Source organism: Ceratotherium simum, chromosome 2, assembly GCF_057802395.1.
Source record: "Ceratotherium simum simum isolate JZ-2026a chromosome 2, ASM5780239v1, whole genome shotgun sequence".
In the NCBI taxonomy this organism is placed as follows: Eukaryota; Metazoa; Chordata; class Mammalia; order Perissodactyla; family Rhinocerotidae; genus Ceratotherium; species Ceratotherium simum.
This window is the reverse complement of record NC_141901.1, coordinates 46,439,869-46,462,110: the sequence shown is the minus strand read 5'-3', so window position 1 is coordinate 46,462,110 and position 22,242 is coordinate 46,439,869. Positions and strand designations below refer to the sequence as shown.

Below are 22,242 nucleotides of genomic sequence, written 5' to 3'. Positions count from 1 at the left end.
GGAGAGAGCCCTCCTCCACTACTACACTCCTGTCCTCTGTGTCTTGTGCACAACAGGGGGACTTAAGCCAAGATCATAAGATCATCACGGATCCTCGCTGATGAGCTTGGGAGGAAAACAGGTCGCTGGGAATACGGAAATCCTGGAAAGAGTAGAACCGTCATCGTTACTCTGAATTCCTTGTAACAATGGAGTTTCTTCCACCGTTGGTTTGTACTAGTATTTATTTAACCCTTTCCATATACTTTTTAAATTGAGTTGGTTCTATGACTTTATGGTTACAAACAATGCTGTAGTCAGCACTCCTGTACACATATCTTTGGCCACTTGTGCTAGTATTTCTATAGGGTAGAGTCCTGGAAGAACAATTGCTCTATCATGGTGTTTACATGGTTCCCCTATGATGCCGTTTTCTCTCCTTTGTTGGCTTATTACCTATAACTCTTTGTTATTTCAGCAACTCCTTTAGACTTACAGCATACATTGGCAACTGACCACAGTCTGCCTTCAAGTGCTATCATACCTCTTCACATTTCTCCCCTGCCTGCCTTTATGATATTGTTGTCCCGCATTTTACTTTACATATGTTGTAAACCCCACAATCCATCGTTATTACTTTTGTTTAATCTGTCTCATGTTTTTAAAGAGACTTAAATACTAAGAAAAATCTTACATATTTTCCTGTCCAGATACCACTTCTGTCGTCCTTCATCTCTTTGTGTACATCCAGATTTCCATCTGGTATCAGTGTCCTTCTTCCTGGAGGGCTCCTTGAACATTTCTTGTAGCGTGGATCTGCCAGTGATGAATTCTTTCAGCCTTTGTACGTCTGTAAATGTCATTATTTACCTTCATTTTTGAAAGACTTTTTGGGGGAGGAGGCATAGAATTCCATGTCGACTTTTTTCCCCTCAGCCACTTAAAGATATTGCTCCACCCTCTTCTCTGCTCTGCACTGCTTCTGATGAGAAATCTGATATGATCTTTGTTTTTGTTTTCTGAATGTACCGTGTCATTTTCCTGTGGCTGCTTTGGAGATTTTTTTCCTTTTCAATGGATTTGAGCAATTTAATTATAACGTGACTAGATGTAGTTTTCTTCATGTTTCTTGTGCTCATTCATCGTGTTCATTTGACTCCTTGGATCAGTGGGTTTATAATTTTTATTATAATTGGAAATTTTTCTGTCATTGTTTCTTCTAAAATTATTTCTTCATCCCCAGTCTTTTCAGGTACTAGGGGATGAAGAATAAAAGGCCTCATATACTAGGCCTTTTAAAGTTGCCCTACCATTCACTGATTATATGTTCATTAAAAAATTTTTTTTGACTTTGAGTTTCATTTTGTATATTTTCAATTATTCATGGCTTTGTGTTCCCTAATCTTTTTCTCTGCAATGTCTAATCTGCTGTTAATTCCATCTGGTGAATTTATTATCTCAGATCTTATAGTTTCCATCTCTAACATTTGATTCTGTCCATTTGTATATGCTCCACATTTCTACTTAACTCCTTGGACATGTGTAACACAGTCGGAATACCTGTTTTAAAGTCCTCTCTGTTAATTTTAGCATCATGTCAGTTCTGGTTCAGTTTTGACTGATTATTCTTCTCTCTAAGGATCATGTTCTCCTGCCTCTTTGCACGCCTGGCATTCTTTGATTGGATGCCAGACACTGTGAAAGTTTACCTTCCTGGGTCTCTGCTATTTTGGTATTCCTATAAATCTTCTTGAGTTTTGTTCTGGGGTACAGTTAAGTGGCTTGTAAACAGTTTGATCCCTTTGGATCTTGCTTTTATGATGTTTTAGGTAGGTCAGTCTGGGGCTGATCATTCCCACTACTGAAACAAGACCCTCCTGAGTGTTCTTCCCAATGGCCCACGAATTATGAGTCGTCCAGTCTGGCTGGTGGGAGCAAGTACGATTTCCTGTCCTGTGTGTGCACTGGGCACTGTTCCATGATCTCTTCAGAAGTTGCTTCCCTTGGCCTCAGGCAGTTTCTTCATAAGCATGCCCTGATCAGTATCTGCTGAATACTTGAGGGAGACCCTTTCCATATGCCTGGGTTCTCTCTCTGTCCATCTCTCTCATCACCGCATCTTTATCCTATGAACTCTAGCTGCCTTACTCTCTGTGGACACTCAGCTTCATGCCCACAATCCAAGGAGTTGGCCTCAGATCCTCCTCCTCGTGCCCAGCCTGGAAACTCTCTGAAAGCAGTAATTATCCCATTTGACACAAATCATGGAAAACAACAGAATCCCGCACCTGACAATGCACCTTGTGCAGACCTGGACCCTTAGAGTTGTTGGCTCACCTTCCCTTGGTTCTTCTGTTGAATTTCTTGAGCAAAAAAGACCTCTTTGGGTTTTACACACTAAATCTGGTTCTTGGACATTCTCTCTCTCTCTCTCTCTCTCTCTCTCTCTCTCTCTCTCTCTCTCCCTCCCTCCACATAGGTGTCTGTGTCTGTCAGTCTGTCTCTCTCTCTGTCTCTCATACTCTAGGCTGGCCCCAATCTTACCCACTTTCCTCTTCTCCTTTTCAGCTTTCCAGGACCTCACATCAGAATGCCTTCAATCATCAAGCATTTACTAGGTGTTTACTAGGTGCCAGGTCCTGCTCTGGGAGAGATGCTGCATCGTGAGCAAATCGAAGTTCCCTGCCCTGTGGTAACCACATCTAGAGGCATCAAAAAGGGGCAGAGCAGTGTCCTTCCTAGGGGCTTCCACCATCCCAGGCCTACAGGCACTAGCGGTGAGCGCCACCAGAGAAGCAGAACAAAGAATGGGAAAATGGATGCCTCTAGATCCAGAAGGCGTGACCAAGAACCAGGTTGTTTGTCTGTCTGTCTGTTTGTTTGTTTAACAAACAAACACCTCAGGAAAACAGCAGGCCTCCAGTGACAGCTCCTTACCTCCTGGAGCAGACATTGCTTGTGTTTACGCTTCTTAAAGTGACAATGATGGCAAGGCTCACCAACATCCCCTAAGGATACCCACACCTCCTCTTAGCCTGTTAACATGTGGTCACTCTATAATCTATAAAAATATGCGGTATCTTTATATTAATGTCAGTGAGCATAAGTGAGGCCATCTTGTTACGCTGAATGACCTTTTCCTAGTTAAAACCCTTCTAGCATGTAATCATTATAAATTGCTCCATGCTTTCATGATTTTCTGGCCCTGACCCTGTGCACATACCCCTGCTGAGGTACTCTGATAGCTTGGTTTTTAACAATCTTAACAAATTTTCCCAAGGAACAAAAAGGCCGCCAGGAAGAAGGAACACCTGTAGGATATTCATCATCACTGACAGAAGAAAAGAACAGTGAGGCATGGAGTCCACCACGCCTGAATGCCGACATCTCTAAACCCTCTCCTTACTGCCCATTTTCCCTATGTAACTGCCTCAAGATTCTGTAATTCTTTAAGATGGTTTTTTGGGACATTAGTCTGCCGTATTCCGATTGTGCTGGCTAATCGAAATAAAGGCTTCCTCTCTCGATCTCTAACTCGTTGTGATTCATTGGCTCAGATCACGGCGAGCAGAGTGAGCCCATTGCTTGGTAACATAAACACAGTGTTTTGTTATTTCTATCTTAATTAGAAAATCTCCAGACATTAATTAACTTAGTCTAATATCAGTCAGAGAACTTAAAGAGAATGGTAAATTCTCAAATTGAGCTGACACATAATAAAGAAATACATGTTGGAATCATATATTAGATGATATCTAAAAACGTTTACTCAAAAATTGCAAGTGGAATAATTGAGTCACTCTGATTTCCAGAATTATGAGACAATCTCCATTTAGAAGATACTATATGGCATATTTCACTTACTGTACATAGAATTTTAAATTTTATAAATTTAAATATTTGTTGGAATTAAAGTTTGCTTACTTGACCAGTAAAACTGGGATAGGAAATTTAGGCACTTCAGTGTCATTAGGATTTTGAAGAGAAAATAAGTCCAAGACTTGAATAAACTAGAATACTATGCTACCAATGTTTTCTACATTATTAGAAAATCTGGAAGACAACATAAAGTGCTTTTTAGACCAAAATTATTAAACCAGTCTGATGCATACGAGGAGTCATCTTTAGAAATGTGACACGACGTAAATATTTTCTATGCCATTATATGCCAATTAAAATTCTTTAAAGTGTTTAAAAGTATTTGAGATTCATCTGTATTATCAACTTGAATTTTTTTCTTGTACTCAGCACTGAGACCACTAATTTATCTACAGCTAAACCTTTTTTTTTCCCCCTGAGTTACAGGTTCAGCAAGAAAGGAAGTGCAAGGAAAAAACCTCATCAATAGCATCTTTGGACTCCACTGGGATCCTGGAAATAGAAGCTCAGTCACTACCCCACTTTGGGGAGAGGCACAGCTCAGTATGCAGCACAAATCAGGATGCCTCTGTCTGCTTGGACTCAGACTGAAGCCAGGACCAGGTGAAGGTCAGGTCAAGACAAGACTAAGCACCACTATCACAGGGCAGCCACCTACCTGACAGCCCCAGATGCAGACAATTCTGGAAAGCTCTTGAGAACTCTCCCCTTCCCTCTGATGCATTTTCCACCTGCTCCCCTCATCCTCCCACCACAGGAAAGGACCCTTCACCTTTTTGTTGGGTCAGAACCCTTTCAGATCCCAGCAGGGCACAGAGAGCCTGGCAGGAGCCAAGGGGGCAGCTGCACTTCCCTGAAGGGTCTCCCTGAAGAGCTGGGTGGTTCCAGAGTTCAGACTGACCTAATACCCCGCTGCAGGCCAAAGCAACCAGGAGGAGTCCGGAGGACAGCCGGTGCTGGGGGCATGACAACCTAATCTCTTCCTACAAGTGCAGGGCGGGCCTGGCCTGCACTATCGGGGAGAAGGGGAGAGCGGAATAAAACTCCGGCCTGAAGCTTCTCTACAGCCTGAAGGGAACGGATGTCAGGTTCCTGAAAGGGCAAGAGGGGTCTCTTCCAGAGAGAGGACAAAGCCCTCCCCTCTCCTTGGAGGAAAAGTCCTCCAGCTGGTTTTGAGGGACATCGCAAAGGAAAGGAGCAACAGTGGCCCAACTAATGATCTTGAGATGTCTGCAATTACTCTCAAAGGATGTGGCAAATCATGTTATGTGGAGAGACAGTGAGAAAGCAAAAGTGGGAAGTTGTTACCTGGTACATTTGGGTGAATAAATACGATATTACTATTCTTGCAACGTTTTTTTGAATGTTTCCCTTTTCTTTTTTTAAAGGAGCGATTGAAACTTAGGTCCCAAGTTCTCTTTAGATGAAAACTCTGAAAGCGAGACATTAGATTTCTGAGATGAAGGGAGAAGGAGGGCAGGCTGCCCGTCACATCTCACCTCTCCCAGCCTGGGAGATGCCTTCGCCCCTGGGGCCTGGCCTCCGCGCAGAGGCTCTCCTCTGCCTCTGGACCTTACGGCCCACTACACCTCTGGGGACCCAGAGGAAGATTCCTACCCGCGGAGACGTTGCCAAGAGACATCCCTGATCGAGAATCAATCCTCGAGCGGCAGTGAAAGCGCCGAATCCTAGCCCCAGACCACCAGGGAATCACAGAAGGACTCTAATTTGGCCTCTCCAAGTGAAAATTCTGGAAGTAAAGGTTAGATTTCTCCGACCCGGAGAGCCAGAAGTGGAGGCGATCCCCAGCGGCCCAGAGCTGAATGCAGCTGTGCGAGGCTCCCAGCCCTTACCCCGCAGCTCATCACCCCTCACCTCTCCCAGCCTGGGCGACGCTTTGGGCTCTGAGGCCTGACCACGAAGAAACTGGTCTGTGTTCCGTTCTAGTCCAGCTTCAGCACTGTGTGCGGCAGAGCCAAGGACATGCTCTCTTTCTGAACCTCGGTTTCCTTCTGAGTAAGGTGCGGACTTGGCTCTCAGGGGGTGAGGAGCAGAGTCCGCCTGCTCCCTGATCTCTGAACTGGCTCGAGGGGCTCTCCTGATAACGGCACGTGTACAGGCTCCTTTTCGTGCCCAGACCAGCTCAATCAGTGGGGCATGAGACTCCATCTACGTGTCTTTGGCTGGAGCCCCAAGTGCAGTCTTCTGTTCGTTTTCTTTTGCTCCGTCCGGCAAATCAACCTATTCCGCAAGTGTGCTGGGGTGGGGGAAGGCCAAGCGTGCTTCACAGGCAAGAAGTTCTTGGTTTTTAGAGACATGATGCCTGTCAGCCTGTAGAGAAGATTTAGGCGCTAGATGAGAAGGTGAGGGGATTTCTGGATCTAAAGGTAAGCTGAAGTAGGCCTAGTCCTGTGCCCTCCTCGGGCTAACTGACTGTGTCCTGGTCTCCAGTCTGACTCAGAGCAGACAAGCAAGGCCGGTTTCCTAAGGAGTGCTGAGTAGGCTTTCAGGTTGTAATTGAAGTTCTCCCAAGGTTTCTTGTGACTCGAAAATGCAGCTGCGCCCGCACCTCCACTCCCCCTCGCCTCCTTTTTCTGTTTTTCAAACATGAAGGTAGTCAGGAAAAGGAAGCTGTTCCCGCCCGGTTTCGAACCGGGGACCTTTCGCGTGTGAGGCGAACGTGATAACCACTACACTACGGAAACTTGAGGTAGCAAAGGGGTAACGCTATCTCCTTGACGACCTTAGGTCCTGCCAGAACCATTCTAGACACCCACTTTTTAAAGTGAGTCAGTCCCCGGGAAGCACCAGTGACCTCAGGCAAGGAGACTGCAGCTCCGGAGAGGCCCTGGCTCAGGGTTCCGCGCCTACCCCCGAAGGGAGGGCCCTGGGACCCCACAGTTTGACTTCGGGATCCCGGACGACACGCAGGGTTTCCACTTCCAGAACTGAGCGCCCTTGTGCAGGAGTCGCCCCCGCTGATCCCAGCTCCTGGAAGTTGCGGGAGCCGGCGAGTTGGGCGCTGAGCCCCAGACGCCCACCGCCGTCCAGGAGTCTGGACGTCGCCCCTCCGGGGCTGCGGACCCGCGCCTCGGTGGCCCTTTTCGCAGCCACAAAGAGCTATGCAATCTTTGTGTGGATTAGGCGATGTACGAGTAAGACGGTCATGCCAGCAATTGAGGGACAGTGGTAGAATTTTTGCCCCATCCCCAGGACACTGCGTTTGATTCTCAAGGACGGCGTTTTACTGAATTTTGAAAAGCTAATTTCTCTAATGTACAGACAAGGCTGCAGTATAAGAATGGAAGTCACAGAAACAATGGCCTTAGAGGACAAGAAAGGAAAGAGTTTTGAGGTAGGACTTGAACGGTGATGGAGAGGTCCTGACCTTCAATGGGAGCCCAACGGCCGAGCCCAGGGAAGCTCTGGCACCTCAGGGGCTTCGATCTGGATGCCATTACCCTTCATTCCCAAGTCCCTCCTGCGAGCAAAAGAGCATCTTGGAGCAAAGCAAAAGCACAAGGGGTTTCCCAGATCCACCAGAAGCAGAGGGTGAGACACAAGGGCCAGAATGGAGAAGCAAAGCGGTTTAGACACTGAGAGAATTACAACGGGTTTGTTAACTCTACATCAACGGGGGAACTGGCTTTATTTAAAGACTAAGAAGGGCCTGTCTTCCAACGGTTCAGGGGCTAAATTTTCCGGGGAAGTGTGTCCGCCCGGAATATATTTCAAAGCTAGCTACGATGTGTATACAGACGTTAATATGAAAATTATTTAACTACTATTTAAATAATAGTAAGGGACTTTGAATGAGTTATCTCACACCTTTACTCATGAAAATGGGAAACAGTTGTCAGAATCTTGTCATTAAACAAAGACAAAAACAGGGTTTACAAAAGAGAAGGAAAAAACCACAGACAGCTTAGGAATGGGAATTGTAATTTTCTTTTCCTCGGTAGAAGGATCAGCTGAAAGCCATCAAACAGCTAATCTGACAGTTTGTTCTGGTAAAGCTGTCTAACTCATCAGGTAAACAATTTTGGCTATGTATAGGTGCTTCAAAAATTCTTGAAGGTGTGGAATGAATGGGGCAACATTCTTTGTGTAATACCTGCCAGTGTCCTTCCTTTGGCATCTCTGAGTTGGTCACGCCTAATTGTACTATTTTCCTCACCGGGATTTCTCAATTTCATCTCTCCCGCTTTTGGGTCATAATTATTCTTAAAAGAGAAGATTTGACCATGAACACTTCAGTCACTCTTTGACACAGTATTAACAGTTGGATATCAGCTTAAGGTAATGGTTGTGAACAACATATAAGTTATCAGACACCAGATAGTGGAGGAAAGTCAAAAACCTGAGGACAGCAAAAATATCACAATAATATTTTCAGCTTACTTTGCATCCTAGCCTAGGCCAAACCAAAAGAATAAGTCTCAACATCTCTTTAGCAATAACCAAGTGGATTTCAACTTTTTTATTGAGGCATGATAAATATAAGGGACGAAAAGTATAGAATTCAAAAACCTTCACCAATGTGTAAACCCACCTGAATAAGTACTGAGGTAGCGCCCAGACTAAGGTGTAGAACATGTCCAGACCCCAGAAAGCTTCCTCATGGCTCTTCCCATGAAGAGCTCACAGAGTGATCTCCGACCCCGTCATCCGCTGACTTCTATCAATACAGGTTAGTTTTTCCTGCCCTTTACTTTCATATAAATGGAATCATAAAGTATGTGCTGGGTTTTTTGTGGGAGAGGGGCATGAGGTCCGACTTCTTTCATTCAACGTTATGTCTATGAAATTTACCCATGTGTTTTACGTAGTTCTTTGTTTCTGTGTGTCTTCCTTGTATGACTATATCTCAACATATTTATTTATTCTACTGTTGTTGGACACGTGAGTTGTTTCCAGTTTAGGATATTTTGAATTGGTATGAACATTCTTTTATATGTCTTTTGGTGGACATACTCACACATTTCTCTGGGGCAGCCCATTCCAATAGAAATATAATGCCAAGCACAGGAATTTTAAATTTTCTAGTAGATACGTTTTAAAAAGTAAAATGAAAGAAGTGAAATCAATTTTAATAATATTTTATGAGACCTACTATACCAAAAATATTATCATCGCAACATGTGGCACTAGCAACATTTCGAGTGTTCAGTGGCTACATGTGGCTTGTAGCTACCATATTGGACAGCCCAGGTCTAAGGTAGAGAGCTAAAAGTAGAATTTCTGGGCCACAGCACACCACTGTGTATGTATGACGTTTAGCTGATACTTCAAAAAATTTTTCCAACATTGTCGAACATATTTATATTCTTACCAGAAAGGAATGAGAGTCTCCAGTCCTCCCCATCCTGTCAACATTTGGAATTGTCAGTCTTTTTTTTTTTTGGTCAGGTTTCTTGAGGTGACAGTTACATACAGTACAATTCCCCAACATTAGTTATGCTACATATTTTTCAATGATATCATTTCTTTGCAGAGCTGGATTTTGGTGGTTGCTGTGATAAAAAGCAACACCATGCAAAAAATCTATGCGGAACAGGAAATGAGGTGGCAGTTTGAGAAGCTGTGCAGTGCACAACACCAAGGTACACGATTTTGAAATGTCAGAACACTGAAAACAAAAAACCTCTCTATTGAACTTTTACAGAGAGTCAAGAGAACACATAAGAATATCCATGGCACCAGCCACATACCCACAAAATGTAGAAATCTACGTGAACTCAGCCAACAACAGCATTCCCCAAGTAAAGTTATATTCTTGCTGTCAGTCAATGTATCAGGAAATTAGGCCAAACAAGGAAGAGAGAGAGAGAGAAAATTTTCAGGCAATCAAAGACTATTCATTAATTAAATCAATTTAATATTAACCAAAGGTTTAAAGTTAACTGTAGATCTTGGAATTGTGAATTAAGCTGACACATGTTGGAACGTGAGAATGTTGGAATCATATATTGGTATATATGGAGTCACCTAAAAATATTTACCAAAAATTGTAAATGGAATAATTGAGTCCTCTGGTTTCTGGAATTATAAGAATTTACCCCCTTTTAAAGATATTGTCTGGCATATTTAACTTACTTGAACACACAACATTAAAATTTTATCAATTGAAATACTTATTGGAAGTAATGTTCGCTTATTTGACCAGTACAACCAGTATAGGAAATTTAGGAAGTCCAACTTAATTAGGATTTTCAAACCAAAATAAACCCAAGACTTGTGTAGACTTGAATATTATGCTACCATTATTTTCTACAGTATGACAAAATCTGAAGGAAAGTATACAATACTTTTTAGACCAAAATTATTAAACCATTCTAGCTTTTCTAAGGAGTCACCTTGATAAACAAAAAACCCAAAACGACATAAACTTTTGCAATGCCATTGTATATCAAATATTTAAATTATTTAAAAGTATTAAGAGTCCTCTCTGTTATCAACTTCACTTCTTTTCTTTTTTTGTATCAAGCAATCAAGACAATTGATTTAATCTACAGCTGAGTCTTTTATTTTTCCGTGTTGCAAATTCAGCAACAAAATTTTTCCTTGAGGAAATATCTCATTTAAAGCAGAAGTAGTAAAACATTTTTTCTAGAAATTATTACTTTTCTTATTTTAAGTTTATATGTAAATTTATCTAAGTGATTATTACCATCCTTAAGCTAATCGGGGCAGTAACACCTTTAAATTTTTAGAGACCTAGTTTGTCTATTCCCTCCAGAGGAAGAGAAAGTATGTTGATTTGTTTCTGAGAAAATATATTTATAAAAGGGAAAACTTCCATCAACCTACTGGGCATTCTAAAGGAACTTAATTGTGGCAAGTAACATTATTTAAGGTGGAAACAGAGGCGATGATATCTATTAACAACGCTTACTGGTGAAAGAAACAAACGAAAATAATGTAGCAACATGAGGTCCCTGAAGGACTCTCACTGCTAAAAATTGGAATAATTCCGTGGTACCCTTTTGAGTCACACAAGACATTGTCCTTTCCAGGGTATACATCTGTGCGTGAAATCATTGTTTTGCATCCATTTCATTAAGTGCTGACAGTTAATAAAACTTAACTGTTTTATTGCTTACAGTTCTGGAAAGTATTAAATCTTGATTTGTGTAGTTGTCAGAAGTGCTCATGTTGCTGATGTAGTTGCTTGTTTGTGATGATATAAATGTCTTTCCTCTCCTTTCTGTACTCTGATTTAAACAATCCTTAAAGAACATTAATAAAAAATTTTTTCAGCCATTTAGAATCTTGAGTGTGCGGATGAAAGAAAGTTGCCCTTTCCACGCTAGAAATTCAGTTTTCTTCCTGTACTAAGATCCCCTTTAAGTGTAGCAATTTATTAAAGCCAGGAGTTCCTGTGGGGGGACCGTTGTGTATTAAGATCATCCTTATTATAGATATTCCACTTTTGCAGAAATTGGTAACTACTGGGCTCATAAGGTTTTTACCAAATACTGGAAAGACAAGATGTGCACAACTTCTCATTGTTGCAGTCCCAAATACCAGGAAATACCAGAATCCTCAGGACAACGGGCACAAAAAGAATCACAGACTAGATTAGTTGTCATCCCTGTCAACCACGCCCCATCAGAGATTATCCCCAGATATTCACTTCCTCAAATTAATATCAGAATCCCACACTGATAACACTGATAGGAGAAAATAACGATGCACAAATAAGGGAGAGAAAAAGACTTGTTCAGTAACCATACTTAGTATGTAAAAGCCAAAGAGCTCCATTTCTGCCCATGAGATTCAACAGAAACACCAAGACAACATGAGCCAATAGCTGTGAGGGTCCAGATCTCCATGAGGTGCCTGTTAGGGGCAGAATTCTATTGGCTCCAATGATGTGTTTCAGATGGGCTAATTTTTATGGATACAGCAATAAAACAAACAAACAAACACAAAGCTGTCAGGGGATAACATATACAGTTATCTGCATCCTAATTCACCATTGTATCGGAGGGAGAACAGGCAAAGTTTGTTTTTACCAGATGAAAGCAAAACCAAGAATTATTTTTAAAAAGAGGGAAAGAAGCAAAGAGATCACTCTGACCAGTCTTTTCCAGACCCAGTTGACTAGATCACCACAGAAAATTACAGTCATTGGAGAACTTTGAATCCAATGACCATATCTTGGAAGTTTAGCTGTCCAACAGATGCAATAGAATATCTCTGTGTAATGTTTACAACGTCCTTCTGTTGTACCTCCCCCTTAGTTAAGTCAGGACAACACCACTGCTGTTATTAGAATATCATAGATAGATGCATAGAAAGATTGTTGTGTTGGTAAGTAAGTGAGGAAAGGTACATTGATAGAATTGGAAAATGAATTAGAATATAATTTGATACCGCTTCTATGGAAGGCAAATTTGCAGGATTTACTAAAATTGGAAGCGTATAAACACTACAATACAGCAATTGCACTTCCATTTGTCTACACTATAGAAACACCTGCAGAAGTGGCCAAAGATACGTGAACAAGAATGATGGTTGCAGCATTGTTTGTAATCATAAAACCACAAAACCAACTTAATTTAAAAAGCAATATGAAAAAGGTTAAATAAATAATGCACAAACTATGAAAGAAATGTTTTTATCAAAAATAATGCAGAGGCTAATTATGATGATAATTCCGCTGATCACAACATTATTGATAGAGCAATTACCAAATCCAGGCATGTCCTGGGGATAGGACACTTTTGCTGGCCTCATATTACAGATAAAAAAATTGCGGCACATCAACACCAAATGCTGGCAAGGATGTGGAGCAACAGGAACTCTCATTCATTGCTGGTGGGAATGCAAAATGGTACAGCCACTTTGGAAGACAGTTTGGCAGTTTCTTACAAAACTAAAAATATTCTTAACATATGATCCAGAAATCACACTCCTTGCTATTTATCCAAAGGAGTTGAATAGTTATGCCCATGCAAAAACTTGCACACGGATGTTTATAGCACCTTTATTCATTATTGCCAAAACTTAAAAGCAATCAAGACGTTTTCCAACAGTTGCATGGATAAACAAACAGTGGTACACCCAGACAATGGGATATTATTCAGCACTAAAAAGAAATGAGCTATGAAGCCATGAAAAGACATGGAGGAATCTTAAATGCATATTACTAAATGACAGAAGCCAATCTGAAAAGGCTACATACTGTATGCTTCCACCTCTATGTCATTCTGGAAAAGGCAAAACTATGGAGAGAGTAAAAAGATTGGTGGTTGCCAGAGGTTGGGGGAGCGGGATGAATAGATGGAGCAGGAAGGATTTTTAGGGCAGTGAAAATACTCTGTATGATACTATAATGGCATTACACATTTGTCCAAACCCATGGAATGTACAACACCAAGAGTGAACTGTAATGTAAACTATGGACTTTAGGAGATTATGAGGTGTCAATGTAGGTTCATCAGCTCTAACAAATGCACCTCTCTGATAGAGGATGTTGATAATGAGGGAGGCTATGCATATGGGGTGGGGGGCAGGGAGTATATGGAAAATCTGTGTACCTTCCCTCCAATTTTGCTGTGAACCTAAAACATTCTAAAAAAATAAAGTCTTAATTAAAAAAAAAAAAGTAAGCACACTTGAAAAGCTCAATCTTCCAAGAGTAAGCATTTTGAAAAATGAATGCAAGTATGTCTAGAAAACTAAACACACACACACACAAATATTGAAGGACCAAAAGTTTATCTTACACATCCAAGCCTCTAAAGGGCAGAATAAAGATTTTACCACACCAGAACCTGTGTTGTTAGGGTCTCTGTTTCAGGAATTCCTGTTATACAGGTATAAACCTGATATCCCAGCAGATACTCTGCGAGAGAGTCTGGTTGGGGAGGCGGGATGGCTCTTGACAGGTATTAGACGTGAGGTGGATAGGACCAGGAATACAGGAGGGTAAATTTTATAAGAGGAAATTTGCAGGTGATCGATAGCAAGAAACAAGTTAGTTAAAAACCCACACCCTACGTCCCTGGGTGGGCTCGAACCACCAACCTTTCGGTTAACAGCCGAACGCGCTAACCGATTGCGCCACAGAGACACGGGGAGCCGGGGTTCCCGGCTTCCTTAGGAAACGAGCACCTGCTAACCCCCAGGATGGGTCGCCCGCCTTGAAGGACAACTGCAAGTCCAAAGCCTCAGAAAAATGGAGAGATTAGAGCGATGAATCGTGCTGTTTGTCGCCTTTGAAACTAGTGCATTGGATGATTCCGACACTAGAAGTGCAGCAGAATGGCCTCGCCCCGCCTTTCCCCCTCACCCGCCTCAGATGCCAGAGCCTCCGAAGACGCCTGGTTGCGCGATCCCTCGGGCCTTAATCGAGTAGGGCCCAAGGGAAGCTGAACACGCGGTGGGCTCCCATGATGGGTCTTCCCATTTTCTTCATTTTCACCCAACGAATGAGCGTTTGCCCACCCTCTGAGAGGCCTTCGCAAATCGGGTGGTGCTTCGGCTTCCTGTGTCCAGCACCGGAGCTTCACGAGCGCAGTGGTTGCTCTTGTGTCCCCTCGTCGAGCACAGGGTTTGGCACTCACAAGGACTCTCTATTAGGACTTGTTGAATTACAACATTGTCGTCTGTAGCTTTTGTTCCATGAAGAACCCTGAGAATGGAAATAATGAAAGGTTTTTCACAGCGGAAAATTCTTTTTAAAAAGACTTCGTTCCGGTTAATTGATTTCGCAGCGTCGGGTGGGGCAGGCAACGGGAAGAAAGGCCTACAGTGCAAGGTCTGCGCAGTGAGCTCCTGGCGCTCAACTAGGTTGCTTGTTCTGCGGAGTAGATCCCCAGGAGTGGGAAAGGGACGGGGCCAAAAGGGAAACGGCACGGAGAGAAAACCAGCGGGGGAGGTGGGGTTTGGACAGGAGCAGAGAGACCTCCGAGGCCGGATCCGTAGGGATGAGAATTGTTTTAGATATATAGCAGAATGGGGAAGGAGGGAGAGAGCTAAAACAGGAGAGAAAGCAGGAGGGAAGAAGAAAGACGGAGAGAGGGAGGAAGGGAGGAATGGCGGGAGGAGGGGGCGGGGGGGGGGGGAGACGGGGACAAAATTTGTGCTTCCATCCCTCTCTCACTCCCTGACTTGCCCTCTCTGCTTCTCGCTCTTCTTCCCATCCCTACAGTTGAGAAATCCTGAAATACCCAAATCTGAGAAGAAAGACCCAATCTAATCTGTGCTCAAGAGCATAAACTCTGGGTTGTAAATCTAGTTCTGCCCTTGTGTGGCCTTGGACAAATAAAGTACACTTTATGTGCTTCACTTCTTTCTTCTGTAAAATGGGACTAATAACGGTATTCTACTTCATTCTGTTACTGTCAGATATGCCTGGATTTAGTAACTACTGGATCAATAATGTTATAAGCAGTAGCATCATGAATATTATTGTTATTATCCCCTGAATCTTTTGACAACCACTATCCTTATTTATTTCACCTTAAATTAGTTTTGTTTCTTCTAGAAATTCCTGTAAATGGAATCAAAGAGTATAGTGCTTTTGTGTCTACTTGTTTCTCTCTGCATAATGTCTTTGAATTTTATGCATGTTATTGAGTATATCAGATTTTCACCTCTTTTTAATTGTTGAGTAGTATTTCATTGCATAGATATTTCACAGTTTCTTTACCATTCTCTTGGATATTTGGGTTGTTTCCAATTTTTGGCTGTTGTGAATAAAGCTTCTATGAATATTCTTATTACAATGTTTTTGTGGAAGCCTTTTTTTGTTTATTTCTCTTGGATAAATACCTGAGGGAGGATTTGGTGGAACCAAAGGGGAAGGTGTATGTTTAATTTGATAAGAAACTGCCAAAATATTTCCCAAAGTGGTCGTATCATTTCATAGTCACATCAACAATGAGAGTTCTGTTTGTTGAAAAAAATTCTCCTCTTCACAAACTCTAATCAGTTTCCTCTGACATCTCTTCTCAAGTAGGCCCTGATTTTCAGACTTCTGAGTTTGTCTTTGCGTTGTCCAATTTTAGCAAGATTCCTGCTAAGTCATTTTAACCAGAATTCCCCCATCCATGGTATCTGATTAGGTTGCTCATCCTCCACCATCCCCCAGGTGATGCCTGATCACATTGGCCTACCTTCAGCAAGAATCCATTAGGTTGATTTAGCCAGAATCTCCCCTTACCCCTGATGTTTCCTCTTAATTTTCTACTCACTAACCCTCACTCTGCTCCTTGGCTATAAATTTCCACTTTTCCTTGTATTCAGAGGTAAGTTTGATCTCTCTCTCCAGCTACAAAACCCCATTGTAGTAGTCTTCATGAATAAAGTCTGACTTACTGTTCTTTAAAAAATGTCGTGAATAAAGGGGTGAAGGGAGTCATATATGTGGTGATGGACAAACAAAAATGTACAACCCAAAATTTCACAATGTTAGAAACCATTAAAACATCAATAAAAAAAAATAAAAAATAAATGTCGTGAATAATTTTTTTCTTTAACATTGTTTCACATCTTCAACAAAATTTGGTGTTTTCAGACTTTCTAATTTTATTTATTCTACTGAGTGTAATGATATCTCAATGTGGTTTTAATTTCCCTTTCCTGGACAACTGATGATATTGAGCACTCTTTGATGTGCTTATTGACTATTTGTATATCTTTCTTTCTGAAGTGTCTGTTCAAGCCTTTTGCCCATATTTTTAAAAATGCATTGCTTGATTTTTAAAATCAAACTTTAGGAGCTCATAATGTATTCTGGACACAGGTACTTTGTCAGATATGTTTTTTGAATATTTAGTCTCCGTCTGTGGCTTGCCTTTTTACTTTTGTAATAGTATATTTTGATGAGTTTTTTTTTTAATTTTATTGAGGTCATAATAGTTTATAACATTGTGAAATTTCAGTTGTACATTATTTGTCAGTCACCATATATATTTTCCCCTTTATGCCTTATGCCCACCCTCCAACTCCTTTCCTCTCTGGTAACCACTAATCTTTTCTCTTTGTCCATGTGTTTGTTTATCTTCCACATACGGGTGAAATCATGTGGTGTTTGCCTTTTTCTTTCTGGCTCGTTTCGCTTAACATAATACCCTCAAGGTCCATCCATGTTGTTGCAAATGGGACAGTTTAGCCTTTTTTATGGCTGAGTAGTATTCCATCATGTATATATATCACATCTTCTTTATCCATTCATCAGTCAGTGGGTACTTGGGTTGCTTCCATGTCTTGGCTATTGTGAATAATTCTGCAGTGAACATAGGGGTGCATAAATCTCTTTGAATTATTGATTACAAGTTCTTTGGATAAATATCCAGTAGTGGGATAGCTGGGTTGTACGGTATTTCTATTTTTAATTTTTTGAGAAATCGCCATACTGTTTTCCATAGTGGCTGTACCAGTTTGCATTCCCACCAGCAGTGTAAGAGGATTCCTTTTTTTCCACATCCTCTCCAACATTTGTTATTTTTTGTCTTGGTAATTATAGGCATTCCAACAGGTGTAAGGAGATATCTCATTGTAGTTTTGATTTGCATTTCCCTGATGATTAGAGATGTTGAACATCTTTTCATGTGCCTACTGGCCATCTGTATATCTTCTTTGGAAAAATGTCTTTTCATATCCTTTGCCCATTTTTTGATCAGGTTGTTTGTTTTTCTGCTGTTAAGTCATGTGGGTTCTTTATATAATTTGGAGATTAACCCCTTGTCGGATATATGATTTGCAAATGTTTTCTCCCAGTTGGTGGGTTGTCTTTTCATTTTGTTCCTGGTTTCCTTTGCCTTGCAGAAGCTCTTTAGTCTGATGAAGTCCCCTTTGTTTATTTTTTCTTTTGTTTCCCTTGCCTGAGTAGACATAGTATTCAAAAAGATGTTTCTAAGGCCAATGTCAAAGTGTACTGCCTATATTTTCTTCTAGGAGTTTTATGGTTTCACTTCTTACCTTCAAGTCTTTAATCCATTTTGAGTTAATTTTTGTGTATGGTGAAAGATAATGGTCTACTTTCATTCTTTTGCATGTGGCTGTCCAGTTTTCCCAACACCGTTTATTGAAGAGACTTTCCTTTCTCCATTGTATGTTCTTGGCTCCTTTGTCGAAGATTAGCTGTCCGTAGATGTGTGGTTTTATTTCTGGACTTTCAATTCTTTTCCATTGATCTGTGTGTCTGTTTTTGTACCACTACCATGCTGTTTTGATTACTATAGTTTTGTAGTACATTTTGAAGTCAGGGATTGTAATGCCTCCAGCTTTGTTCTTTTTTCTCAGGACTGCTTTAGCTATTTGGGGTCTTTTTTGCCCCATATGAACTTTAGGATTCTTTGTTCTATTTCTGTGAAGAATGTCATTGGGATTGCACTGAATCTGTAGATTGCTTTAGGTAGTATGGACATTTTAACTATGTTTATTGTTCCAATCCATGTGCATGGACGATCATCCCATTTCTTTACGTTATCCTTGATTTCTTTCAATAATGTCTTATAGTTTTCATTGTATAGGTCTTTCACCTCCTTGGTTAAATTTATTCCTAGATATTTTATTTTTTGTTGTTGAGATTGTAAATGGGATTGTATTCTTGAGTTCTCTTTCTGTTAGCTCGTTGTTGGCATATAGAAATGCAACTGATTTTTTTAAGTTGATTTTGTACCCTGCAACTTAACTGTAGTTGTTGCTTATTATTTCTAATAGTTTTCCAATGGATTCTTTAGGGTTTTCTACATATAGAATTATATAGTCTGCAAATAGCGAGAGTTTCACTTATTCCTTGCCAATTTGATACCTTTTATTTCTTTTTCTTGCCTAATTGCTCTGGCCAAAATCTCCAGTACTATGTTGAATAAGAGTGGCAAGAGTGGGCACCCTTGTCTTGTTCCTGTTCTCAGAGGAATGGCTTTCAGTTTTTCCCCATTGAGTATGATGTTGGCTGTGGGTTTGTCATATATGTCTTTTAATATGTTGAGGTATTTTCCTTCTATATCCATTTTATTTTATTTTTTTAATTAATTAATTAATTAATTTTTGTGTGAAGAAGATTAGCCCTGAGCTAACATCTGTTGCCAATCCTCCTCTTTTTGCTGAGGAAGACTGGCCCTGGGCTAACATCCATGCCCATTTTTCTCTACTTTATACGGGACACCGCCACAGCATGGCTTGACAAGCAGTGCCTCAGTGTGTGCCTGGGATCCAAACCTGCGAACCCCGGGCAGCCGCAGTGGAGCACGCGCACTTCACCGCTACGCCACCGGGCTGACCCCTATACCCATTTTATTGAAAGTTTTTTATCATAAATGGATGTTGGATCTTGTCAAATGCTTTCTCTGCATCTACTGAGATGATCATGTGGTCTTTATTCCTCATTTTGTTAATGTGGTATATCATATTAATTGGAGATGTTGAATCCCAATTTGCGGGGTTTTGAACCATCCCTGTGTTCCCAGTATAAATCTCACTGGATCATGGTGTGTGATCCTTTTAACGTATTGCTGTATTCGGTTTGCCAATATTTTGTTGAGGATATTTGCATCTATGTTCATCAGTGATATTGGCCTATAATTTTCTTTCTTTGTGTTGTCTTTGTCTGGCATTGGGACCAGGGTGATGTTGGCCTCATAGGATGAGTTAGGAAGTGTTCTGTCTTCTTCAATTTTTTGGAATAGTTTGAGAAGGAGAAGATCTTTTAAACTGTTAAGGGGCCACCCCAATGGGGCGGCAGTTAAGTTTGCCCATTCTGCTTTGGTGGCCTGGGGTTCACCAGTTTGGATCCTGGGTGTGGACCTACTCACTGCTCATCAAGCCATGCTTAGGCAGCATCCCACATAGAAGACCTATAAGAACCTACAAGTATGATATACAACTAGGTACTGGGGGCTTTGGGGAGAAAAAATAAATAAATAAATAAAATGTCGATAAAGTCTAATTTACTATTACCATCCTTTATATTGATTTTTTCTGTGTTCTGTGTAGGAATCTTTTTCTGTGTAAGAATCTTTGCCTGCCCAGGTCATAAATATATTTTCATATGTTTTATTCTAAAAGCTTTATAGTTTTAGCTTTAATGTTTTGATCTATGATCCATCAAAAATTAACTTTTGCGGAGAAGATGTGAAGAAAAGGGAACCCTCATACACTGTTGGTGGGAATGCAAACTGGTGCAGCCACTATGGAAAACAGTATGGAGATTTCTCAAAAAATTAAAAATCAAAACACCATATGACCCAGCAATTCCACTACTGGGTATTTATCCAAAGAACTTGAAATCAATAATTCAAAGAGACTTATGCATCCCTATGTTCACTGCAGCTTTATTCACAATAGCCAAGACGTGGAAGCAACCCAAGGGTCCATCAACTGATGAATGGATAAAGAAGATGTGGGGTATATATATATACACAATGGAATACTACTCAGCCATAAAAAAAGACAAAATCATCCCATTTGCAACAACATGGATGGAACTTGAGGGTATTATGTTAAGTGAGACAAGCCAGACAGAGAAAGACCAACACCATATGATTTCACTTACACGTGGAAGATAAACACATGGACAAAGAGAAAAGATTAGTGGTTACCAGAGGGAAGGGGGTCAGGAGGTGGGCATAAAGGGTAAAGGGGCACATATATATGATAACTGACAAATAATAATGTACAAATGAAATTTCACAATGTTATAAACTATTGTGACACCAATAAAAAAATTAAAATAAATTTTTAAAAAATTAACTTTTGTGAGTTTTGTGAGGCAGAAATAGAGTTTCCCTCCAGCATCATTGGTTTCAGCAACATTCTTTTATCCATTGAATTTAAATCTTTATTGAAAACCAACTGACCATGTAGGTGTGAGTCTATTTTAGGTCTCTCAACTCAGTTCCATTTATCTATATTATTTTCCTTATGCTACTGCCCACTGTTTTGTTTATAATAGTTTATAGTAAGTCTTAAAGTCAGGTAGTGTAAGTTTACCAGCTTTGTACATTTTTTGCACAGCTCAATAAAATTTGTAATATGTACATACTTATGTAATCATCACACAGATCAAAGCGTGCTCTTACCTAGTCCCTTTCATTTCAGTATCATATCCTCAGCCTTACGTGTACTGGTTGATCACTTGGCTAAAGATCCTCTTTTGTACCCTCTGAAGAAAATATTCAGTTGTCCGCAAGGACAATGGAGAGGCAAAACAGCCACAACACTCAGCATCAACTCTGGATTTTTCCTTAAAATAAAAATTAGCTCACTTTCTAGGCCTTTTAATCATTTCTGACCATGAAACATAATGTGTTATCTAAATTTTCTGCTTCATTCTTGGGAGATAGAGTTTTATGGAGAGCCCCATTTGCTAGGCTGACTATTGAACATGAGGTTGCAAATTGGAAGGTGCAGGAGAGCTGACTTTTTTTTTTGCATATGAAGGAAGATGAGAGAGAGATTTAGATACAGTATGGGGAAGAATAGGCTGGAACCAGTAAACCGATTTTAGGGTTTGACGGTGGATGTCAGGTTTTGGATAACGAGAAGAGGCTGGATGGGCACATAAAGGGAGAAAGAACTTTAGTGGAAACATCAGATATTTAAAGGCCATTTCATGACACCTTATCATTTGTTTGAGTCTTCTCTTCATCTTTGTAAAAATAGCAAAAAGTGGACTTGATGTACTTGTTATGTATTTTTAAACACGCATATTTAAATAAATTTCACAAACAATGCATTGAAAGTAAAATGGGTCCAACCTGGGGAGTCAAACCTACCTGGCTGAAGTGCCCCTGTGTGTGCGATGTTCTCAACAGTTGCGGCTTTCTCTAGTTTCCCCCACACCTAAAAGTCCTCAGCTGAAAACCCATCAGAAATCATTTCCTTTGCTAAAAGATTTTAAAGTAAGTATATTAAAAAAAACTTATCAATTGCATCCTTGGAATCCATAGAAACCCCAGAGAAAGACACTCAAGTGCTACAAGATCAAGTGCTGCTCAATGGGGAGGAAAAGGGCTTGCTTCCTCACTGGTAGTCAGGTCAAGTTTGTTTGCTTTGACTCCAACTGGAGATGGGAACTCGACTCACCTTCACCAGCGACGGGAAGACCGGGTCCCAAAGGACGCCGACTTGATCTTCATGGAAATCTCATTGGATTTCTTTCTTTCCCTTTGATCTATTTCTACCTCCCCCTTTCTGTCTCTTCAAGATCGTGTTTTGTTTTTTTTTTTAATCTTTACTGGACAGGACTTAAAGGGGAGGCGGACGTTCTCTCACCGGTCTCTCTCTGCCTGGGCGTGTTCGCCGCTCAGTCTGACCCGGACGTTACCGCTCGCGGGTGAGAACGCGAGGAGCTGGGAGCGCAGCGGCTACCGGGAACCACACACGCGCCGCGTGCGCCCGCGCGCACCGCGCACCCGCGCCTCG

The 22,242-nt window shown here is 41.1% G+C and overlaps 1 long non-coding RNA gene and 2 other non-coding genes across 3 annotated transcripts; 1 reads left to right on the top strand and 2 right to left on the bottom strand.

Annotated features, from left to right (window-relative positions):
- The first annotated feature begins 2,552 nt into the window (after positions 1 to 2,552).
- On the top strand, positions 2,553 to 3,506 carry LOC147917967 (uncharacterized). Its single transcript, XR_015549029.1, has 2 exons — positions 2,553 to 2,834; positions 3,260 to 3,506. It is a non-coding gene; the product is annotated as an uncharacterized LOC147917967 (long non-coding RNA).
- Positions 3,507 to 6,490: 2,984 nt separating this feature from the next.
- On the bottom strand, positions 6,491 to 6,563 carry TRNAV-CAC (transfer RNA valine (anticodon CAC)). Its single transcript has one exon. It is a non-coding gene; the product is annotated as a tRNA-Val (tRNA).
- A 7,302-nt stretch (positions 6,564 to 13,865) lies between these two features.
- Positions 13,866 to 13,939, bottom strand: TRNAN-GUU (transfer RNA asparagine (anticodon GUU)). Its single transcript has one exon. It is a non-coding gene; the product is annotated as a tRNA-Asn (tRNA).
- Between the last annotated feature and the right edge of the window lie 8,303 nt (positions 13,940 to 22,242).